The following is a 9,899-nucleotide window of genomic DNA, read 5'->3' on the forward strand; positions in this document are numbered from 1 at the left end:
ATACGTATGCACGATAATCTGTTGTCAATAAACGCTGTACAATTATAAACAATGCATTTTGTCATTCGGTACAATGATGCGTGTGAGAAGGATACAGGGAGAACATAAAAAGCACATGTCAAAAAGAATAAACCTTTCATGTTATTCCAGCCAGTTATAGCTGTAAGATTTCAACATATTCCTTCTATGTTCAGATAAGACAAAACCGTGAATCTATAGAATTCTTTTCATATTCAAAAATTTGAAACGGAGCTATCCTAAAATATTCCTAACACATTGTACGCCAGGTCAGGTTTATAAAGTAATACTAGAAATTGTCTGAATGCATGTCGTGATCTTGCTTCGTTATTAGAATAATGAAGAGCAGTCACGTCACAGTATTCGCGCTACCGCATCTAAAAATATATTCATTGTTAAATCACGTATTGTGAATACATTAAGAATATTCATTTCCGGAGAATCCTTAAGTAAAAAAAGGCGACCTATTATATGCATACCCCAACCGTCGATACTCTAGCATTCAATTACCGATCGCCGTAGTTGTCTTTCAGAAAAAGATGATGCTGTTGTTGGAAGGAACTATGAAGGGAACTATTATTTGCGATGATGGATTTTTCAATTTGAGATTCATTCAAAACCAGTAACTTTCATAAATTGATAAACCGAAGTACCTATACACCCAACAATCGGAAAAAAATAGCAACGGATTGAGAATTTCAATACGATCTATTCCGATTTCTTTATCCAAACGAATGTTTCGTATTCTTTGAAAAGAATTAATTCGGATGGATAGAATTGAATCGGATTGATAATTGCCATCCCTTATTCTAAATAAATAATTGAAACGAACAAGCTATTAGAGGTGGCATTGTCGCGAATATGACGGAATAGGAAAGAACAGATAAAATCGAATAGAAACGAATAAACAGATTGAAACGAACAGTGTCTCATTGGAATAACTCATGCTTAATTCGGAAACTCAAAGAAATTGGATTCATAATTCTGCTAATCGTTCCGTTTCTATTCTTTTCCGATTTTTGGGCAGCCACATGGCTGCAACGTGAAACTTTTTTGGAAGCATGAAAACAACGAATACTTATTGTTAGTTACATATAGGTATATAATGACGTAAAATTCGTCTGATAAGTTTCAATTTTTGCAAATTATATAACGCGTAACACGCATGAATAAAACACAACCTGGAAAATATTTTTTCTTGCGTGTCGGCTATCGTGATTTTCAAACGAAGTGGACAGTTCATTTTTTTCATCCTCGTTCGGTTTATTTGCCCTCATTGCGTCCGAACCAGGTTTAAGTTTTAACCGCATCATGCTGGAATAACACTTTTGAATCAATGCACGCAGATAACTTCATATTCTGAGATTCCCGTTTTATTCCGTGTGTCATTTGGCGGGAATGTTGCGTTTGTGTGATTGTACAGGATCAACGATTTAAGAGTTGGATAACCAATGCTATTGCCTGCATTTAGATGTCACTCAAGTTTCATAATCAAAATATCTTTCGATCCTCATGACTAAGATGCGTACCAATATAGCGTTATGTTTCTGAATAAGAAATTGTGGGCATATATATGTGTAGTAATATTCAAAGCACCTTGAATTAAACTGATTGGACGACAAATAAGCTTACAAAAAAAGTAAGGTAACATATGGAAAGCCTGAATTACGCAACCCGGTGAAACGGTCAAGTACAATAAGTTTCTTGCAGTGCGAGAATGAATCTTGTTTTCGATAGTATTTTGTTGTCTGGTAACTGTTAATCTCAATTAATCTCAATATCCGATTGCGCATGTTGCCGTCTGATTTTTATTTCTGCAATACGCTATCTACGCGAAACACTTATCTCTGATGAATGTATCATGAAATAGTATATTGTGTACAAAGAGGCAAACTTCTTGCCTTTTCGTACCGATCCTAAGTTTGCAATATGAGTACGAACCGAAGCTGAATATTCAAACTTTATAACAGTTATTAACTGGTACCAAGTATGCAGCAAAACCAACTGCTGTAGAAAGATTCATTTCTATTTGAAACAGCAATTTTTAAGCACAGCGAAATGCTGAAAAAAAACCCGAATCATTGACCAATCATCCTCCTGCATCCAGCTGTTTGCGACACCTGAAAATGCAGCTTTGAAACAGGAAGGAATTCGGAAGGAGATGTTAAGTAACAGAAACAATATCGCTTGTTAAAAAAGTAAAAATTGTGTTTTACAATAGTTTTAAAAGATGATTTGGTTAGACCGTGATTCGTATGTCCTTGCTATCAGTACGTTTACACGGCGCTGTTATTACGGTTTTACTATGCTGACGAAGTAATACCGGATTTAAAAATTGCGTGTAAATAGCGTATTTACATCGGATGCAACAGTTATATTCCAGTGTAAAAGTACTTGATGTCTACTCCGTATCGAATGGCAAAAGTGGGACAAATTCGTGCACGCAAGTCCGAAGTGCCGGTAGCGCTGCGCACGGCTCTAGTTTCATTTATTGCACAGTGTTGCCAGATTTAGCTACTTTGCGTCTAATTGGCTATTTTCAGAGACGTCTACTACGAAAATATGGTCACATAATGTCGCCGGCCGCGATTAACTATGTGTAAAATGATACAGTGTTTACCTTCGTACAAATGTACTTTGGTCGCTGACTGAAGATATATAAAACTGATAACCTTATGGGACTTTTTCAGTTTTTCGTGATCGAAAATGAACGAGATATATTGTCAATCAGCGTCCTCTGCGGCCTACCTAGGACGCGCAACTCAATCCGGCGATCGGTCGGTAAGTAAAGACAAGAACTGATGTTACCATCGCTCACCGCGTGTGCCCAGATAATGCAGAGTCGAATATTATCACGTCTATGGAACGACGAACGTGAGCAGACTTAAATTTTTATACAACCCCGTACGGGCGGCGTATACTTTTCTACTACGCAAATTCATTTGGGCCATATTCAGTAATGTCAATCCAACTCCATCGGATCGATAAAAATAATGTTATCTAAATAGATGCACAATAAAGATGCACCTGGTTTACCTGGGTTTACCGTTAACAGAGTTAGAAACCGTTTCTTGATGCAAAGGATGGGAGATATAATCGAAGAAGTTGATCAAAGGATGATCTAATAAACTCTAATAAACCCCGATGAACCTCAGGAAATCATTATCACAAAATTGATTAAAAAAAAATTAAAGATGATCAAGTTTCTTTTTTCAACTTCTGCTCATATTATCTGGTTAGATTGCTGGGTCCGCTGACCCCCAAACACAAGATTGGTCAGAAATTTATTATCAAGTGGTCCAGATTATAATTACTCATATCTGTCCACTTTATTATACATTTATGGCTGTGACCGTGCCGATTGATAGGAATTTCGAGTTTGACAATATGTATTCCCGACAAATTCGGTACTATTTTATCCTGAATTTCAGCACTTTTCCGGTAACCCCTAATAATAATATTACTCGCAGGATACAATTGTGTAATAATAGTATATATAGGATATCAGAAATTAACGACTGATATCACCTGAAGATGGATTTTCCAAATTCTTTATAATCAAATTCTCATCGATTATCTACGATATCTCTATCAAAAAAATACAGATGAAAGGTTGTAAGCCCTTTCGGAAGCTTCAAGAGTGTTTGGCTTCGAACAATCCATTGGTCTTTTCTGAGACAAAATTCTGATCTATCGAAGTATTTCGATAGATTTCCGCAAACAGAATTTACAAATTTTGCGGACTTGGGTAGAAGAAGAATTTCACAAAGTGAAGCGAAGACATTGGTAAAACGTTAAGGAGTTACATTATATATGTTAAAATTACAAGGAACTTGTTAGAAATTCATGTACCTGCTTAGTAATCATCCAAGAAATATGCATCGTTGATGAGTTATTGGAACGGCATCGGGTTCCGGTGGTGGATTGATTGACCATTTTGGAGAAATATACTTCCTGCAAAGATTACAAGCCAACAATGCCTGTACTGATCTTTGTGATTGGTGGCAAGGCAGCCAACTTATACGTAAAGCTTTTAGTTATCGATGCATTATGTTTTTCATGTTTTACAAATGTATCCTCTGGAAGTCTGGCCTTCACAGCTTTCTCGGCAAATCTCTGCGGCGAATAAGAAAAATGTTTGTAGCATATGTGCATTATGTATTATCTTACTTATTTACGTAAGTAACAATAATTCAATAATCACCCGTTGAAAATTTTTCCCACTCAAATAGTTATATTTTTTATTCCAATTGATTCATGATTTGCGTTCTTGATGAATCACTTCCTTCCTGTCGAAAGTAATAAATTTACATGTATGTATAATGTGACAAAACATTTCTTCTGTAATTTTTAATTAAGTCTAAAATCAATTTACGAATTCTTGAAAGATACAAAAAATTCAAGAAAGAAATACTGGGAATGCTGTACCGGATAGGAAATTGAAATTAAACTAATTTCTCCGGAAAGTCGAGTTGTTCAACGAGTAACGAGTAAAACCTTGCGAATTTTACAATTCAACGATTTTACTGTGTCAACTGAAAGATGTTGGAATTTCCAAACTCTTAATTGCCAAAGTTATGTGCACCTTATGACTGTAATTAAAATGTGAAATTTGACAGAAAAAAAATGTATTTACGTGGAATTCACTTTGACTAAACTGGAAAAATCCTAAGGTGTTACGATTCCACATGCGTTACACATTATCGAAGTATGAGTTTTATTGACAATGAGTTAAATTTATGCAAAAATAAAATTGTCATTTGAAAAGCTACAATACATTAGTATTTGACGAGTGAAAATAAGATCACTCATGCTCGTTTCCGCACCACCGCAAGCGGTGGAGCACCCGGCGCGTTTTTTTTTTCACGTGGTATCCCCAGTAGGCCTATTCCACGGAGAATAGTAGCAAGATCGATCTTACGTTCTTCGAAAAATTGCAAATGACTTTTTTTCACATGTTAATTACGATAAATTGTTTTCCCAATTAATTTGTACTCACGTATATTCGCAGTTTGTTCGAAATTCTTCAGTTCATATAACCCGCTGACTATTTATTAATTATCGATGAAAGATGACTGTTTTAATTATGGATGAAAGATGGTTGTTTTAATTATGGATGAAGGGTGATTGTTTTTATCTTATATGCGAACGGCGATTGACCTTGGATGTTCGCGTACGGTCTTTTTTCTTATAAGGTATGAGATAATCATTAAAATGGAGAACCTGGTGAATACGTAAAACAACAACAACTAAACCAAGATCGAAAACACGAGTCGCTGTAAGATGGTGGCATTTACCTATCGAACGACGATGCAGAAATCTTTGAAAAAATGGAAACAAATCGGAGTGGAATGAGCCCAATCACCAAAATACCAGAGCCGTATAATTCTACAGTGAAATACAAGCCGAACATGACCTATGAGCAATTTGGGAAAAAAAAACCTGCCACTAAAACGATCGCAATAAAAGACTGTAAAACCATAAAAAAAAAAAAAAACTACACCTGAATAAATTTTACCACACTTTGTGATCATGATGATTCTGAATTACATCGCTAAGTCTATGTATCGGTAAAAACAATATGACTGACCATGAACCAGACCTAAACCCGACCGGAGCTTAAAAAATAAAACGTTAATTTTGCAGTATAGTCAATAAAATTCAGTTACCTGGAACATATGAAAATATAATTAGTGAAATATGTCGATGCAGACAAAAATATACTTAGCCTAGATGAGTAAAAAATATAATTAACAAGCAACCAGACAAACTAATTAGTTGAAACAGACAGAAGATTTGAATAGCTGAAACAGACAAAAGATTTGATTGGCTGAAATAGATAAAAGGTTTGATTAGCTGAAAGAGACAGAAAGTTTGATTAACTGAAACAGACAAAAGTTTTGATTAGCTGAAAGAGATAGAATATTTGATTAGCTGAAATAGACAAAGGTTTTACTAGCTGAAACAGATAAAGGTTCCATTAGCTGGATCGGACAAAGGATTGACTAGCTGAAACAAGAACCTGAAATAGACGAAGGTATGGTTAGCACAATCACACAAGTCCGTAAAGTGACAAAAAACTTGGGTCTAGTCCAACATGATATTCACTTTAATATTCGTTGCTTCGATTATTAATTGTATTTATGAGTAGAAAACTTCTAAATTTTTTGAATCGACATCTCTTTCTGATATGAGTTAAAAGTGAATATCTTTTGCAACCGAACATTCTATAGTTCTCAGTGCGTTTGTTAAGAAACTGTTTCTGTGGCCCCTGAAACAAAAAATAATACGATCAGTTAAACGAGTGTTTCTGTACGTTTCAAATATATTTTATAAATACTTACGCCAAGATTCTCCATCATCACTGTACACTACCGAGATTTTTGTACCTGCGCGTGGAGCGCAGCTATCAAATGACGCGCTTTCACTCATAACTAAAAGGTATCAAGTCCACGCGCAAAAGGCGCCGTGGAACTTGAAAACTTTATTATTCGTCAGAAAATTGACCGAAGAGCTGAAAAATCAGCACATCGAGAGTGCGTAACTATTTTATGTACCGTTTGCAAAATCGACGCGTAAAAAAACGTGCCCGATTCCCGTTATTAATTTACGCGCAAAAGGCTGCGTCCAATTCTTGTGATTAATCTATGCGCAATAACGCGCGACAGATTAAACTGTCAAAATATTTATATTTTCTGAGATTTGTTATGTACTGTTTAAAAATTCGATTCGTCAAAAAACGTGTCCGATTCCGGTTAATAATTCACGCGCAAAAGGCTGCGTCCAATTCTCGTGATTACTCTACGCGCAAAAAGGCGCGACAGATTAAACTGTCAAAAAAATTTGTATTATCTGGGACTTGTCCCAAAAATTCTGTAGAAACCCAATCCGCATCTGCATCTTTCTGAATTAGATACATTGCTATGCGGATTGTTCTTCTCAGATTGCAAATCGAATTGAAATGAGGAGGGAGGTTGGAGAGCATGCATTATTGTGTGGCGTGACGGTCGGCGGTCCTCTTCGACGCGAAGTCTTCGAGCTCAGCATCTCTCCCCATCTAGCGTACCACGGAACGCGATAGACGGTCCAGAGATGCGTTTTGCCCATTCAGACGATCACAGAGATCAATTCAATGGAATAATGATCGGTAATGACTGAATAATTAAATTGAATAACGATTGAAAAATGGTTGCAGAGTGACAAGAAACGGGAAATTCAATCTCTTTGATACTCAAATGCTTACAAATGGTCGAGAGGCTTGAATACGGAATCGTTTGGGAAATAAATTTCTGTGATCGTTTGACGCCGTGGATTACAAAAGTTAGTAACATCACGGCACATCGCGACCTTCCTACCCTCGCCTGTTTCCCAACGGAAATGAGAGACTCACACACACATGCATAAACCCCGCGACGGATCCCAAAACGTCCACCTACCTACCCGGTTACCTATATTCGATCTAAATGATTCTCCATTTTTCCCAACACACATCATTCTTCATCATTTGCGCCGTGGTCACTGACTTACATTTTCGTTGGTTACCTGTTGGAAGCAAAATGTTTTTGTATCGTAGTCTGCCTACTCAGAACACAGTATTGCGGTTGTATCTCGCCAACCCTGATATTGTATGTATTATTTTAGTAAATGTTGGCAGACTATCGGTACATTAACCTTTTGTAAAATCGATTAAAAACATCCTGTATCCTAATTAGCATTTTTCAAAGCGAGCTAAGCCTGTAGTTAATCAATACTTGTTGGCTGTCAAATGACTCAAAATGATATATAATATAAGATGCGATTTGATTACGTTACGTTATGCCAAACTTTGGAATTTTATCGATTTAACAATAATGTGAATAATTGAATACGTTCAAACCTCAGGTGAACCCACCACTTAAACGACATCATCGGTAAATTCAAACGCAGATTATTACATCATTTGCAAAACACAATTCAATCTCGCGAATGCCGAGTATGCGATGGTTACCTGTCGCGATGCTCATTCCACTCTTAGCAACGTGCAAAATTTCTAACTTCACGTAAGCTACGGTAAATTGGGTAGCGAAAAAAAATTATTCGACCGAAAGTCAAGCACGTTGCCATCGTGAATGAGCCTATCCATGCAGCTAAGAAATCGAAGATTTGTGTAACAATTGTTACCGCCACGCCACGTGACAGAGGAATCCCAGGGAAATACCCATAACCTAACACATGCAAACTCACCAACGTTGCCGAGAAATAGAAAAGTTACTCGGAAGTCTCTGCTTAAATCTGTGAAAAACAAAACAAAAGATTTGAATTAATTTAGCAGATTGGATTTGCGATTTTTAATTGAATTATTACCGTTGTCTAGTTTTATATTTATGCATTGCATGTTATGCAAGAACAAAAGTTCGCCTTTAACTTTACCACCTTGAATTATCAAGCAATAATCAAAATAAGTATTCTTACCTCGTCTCTGGGCTGCTCCACACTTTTACATGTAGTAGTCTTGTAGCATCTTAGGTGAATTGGTGAAGCGACGCACTTTTTACATAATTCAGAACTTCACTAATCTCTTATAATCCAAACATCCACACCGCAATGACACTCGATTCTACACTCACTTTTTGTGCTGTAGCTGTCTGAACCGACTGAATAAACTTGCTAACAATGCAACTACGCATTTGTCGAAAATCAGCCAAAAAAGTAATAAAATTGACACTCGACGCACAGAGACAAAAATAGACATCATTGAAATCCGAAATTACACAAAACAAAGAAAACTCGGGACACGTATTTCACCTTCAACGTTCACAACTATAACAACGCGGTCTGAATATTGAACTGCTCTGAATACACGCGGTTCCGCTCCAGCTGCCCATAAACGACTGATTCCGCACGGCGCCCAGAAGAGAATCAAATCAGTTTTCTGAAGGACGGAAGATAATAATTCTTCCGCTCTCCTTGTTTCTCTTTCCATGGACTGGGGGTAGCTGTACGCGCCTGCCAGGCTGTTTTTCTCCCTTCTCTCCTCTCGTGGCCCCCACTCCATGGGTAGAGCGACAGAGAGAGCGGGAGAATTATCATCTTCTGTCCTTAGAGAACCGATTGAAATCCGTTCACGGGACGCTTACGCCGTTGTTTGTAAAATATTTTTTCCCAAAATTGTTATTATACACTTCCACACAAATAATGAATAATATTTCTCGGCAATCCTCTATCCATGTATTGAAAAATTTGAGTCAAGTCCAAAGGACAGGCATCAAAACATTGTATAATCTGTTGTAAAACAAAAATGTAAATCAATAAAAGAAATTTTACCGTCAACTGAGAATATGTACTTTACGTTCTCGTTGACCGAAGTATATATGTCGTAGGCATCTAATAAAATCGGGCATTTAATTAAAAGCCTAGTCATCTAATTAAATGCCGGCATTTAATGAAAATCGTATTGATGTCTGTCATTTACCATTATCGTTTAGAGTTTAGAAATTTTATGCTCTAAGGTTGTCACAGACAACCAGCTACACTAGCAGCCGGCGACATTTCGAAGACCTTCAGAATTACTGCATGCCAGGGGCTTGGCTACTTTAGAGTTTGTTTTGGCGTCCGATTTTCCGGATCACGGATTATTTTATTTCATAATCTATACGCAACTATCGCAGCTGCTTACACGCTCGCACCTGACTCTTGTGGTTTATTCTTATATGTCTGTGACTCTAATTTACTCTACCCACCAATAATTTTTGTGCTAAACAAGTAAGAAAAAAAAAAATGAGAAAGATTAAAAAAGTTAGGCGGCTGAACTCCATGATACTGCAAAGACCGAATTTCACCACCACGTTTCACTTCTTCAGTATCTATGTTTCACGGTTCCATATTCCCGCGCAAACAATTTG

This window comes from Neodiprion pinetum, chromosome 2 (assembly GCF_021155775.2).
Source record: "Neodiprion pinetum isolate iyNeoPine1 chromosome 2, iyNeoPine1.2, whole genome shotgun sequence".
NCBI lineage: Eukaryota > Metazoa > Arthropoda > Insecta > Hymenoptera > Diprionidae > Neodiprion > Neodiprion pinetum.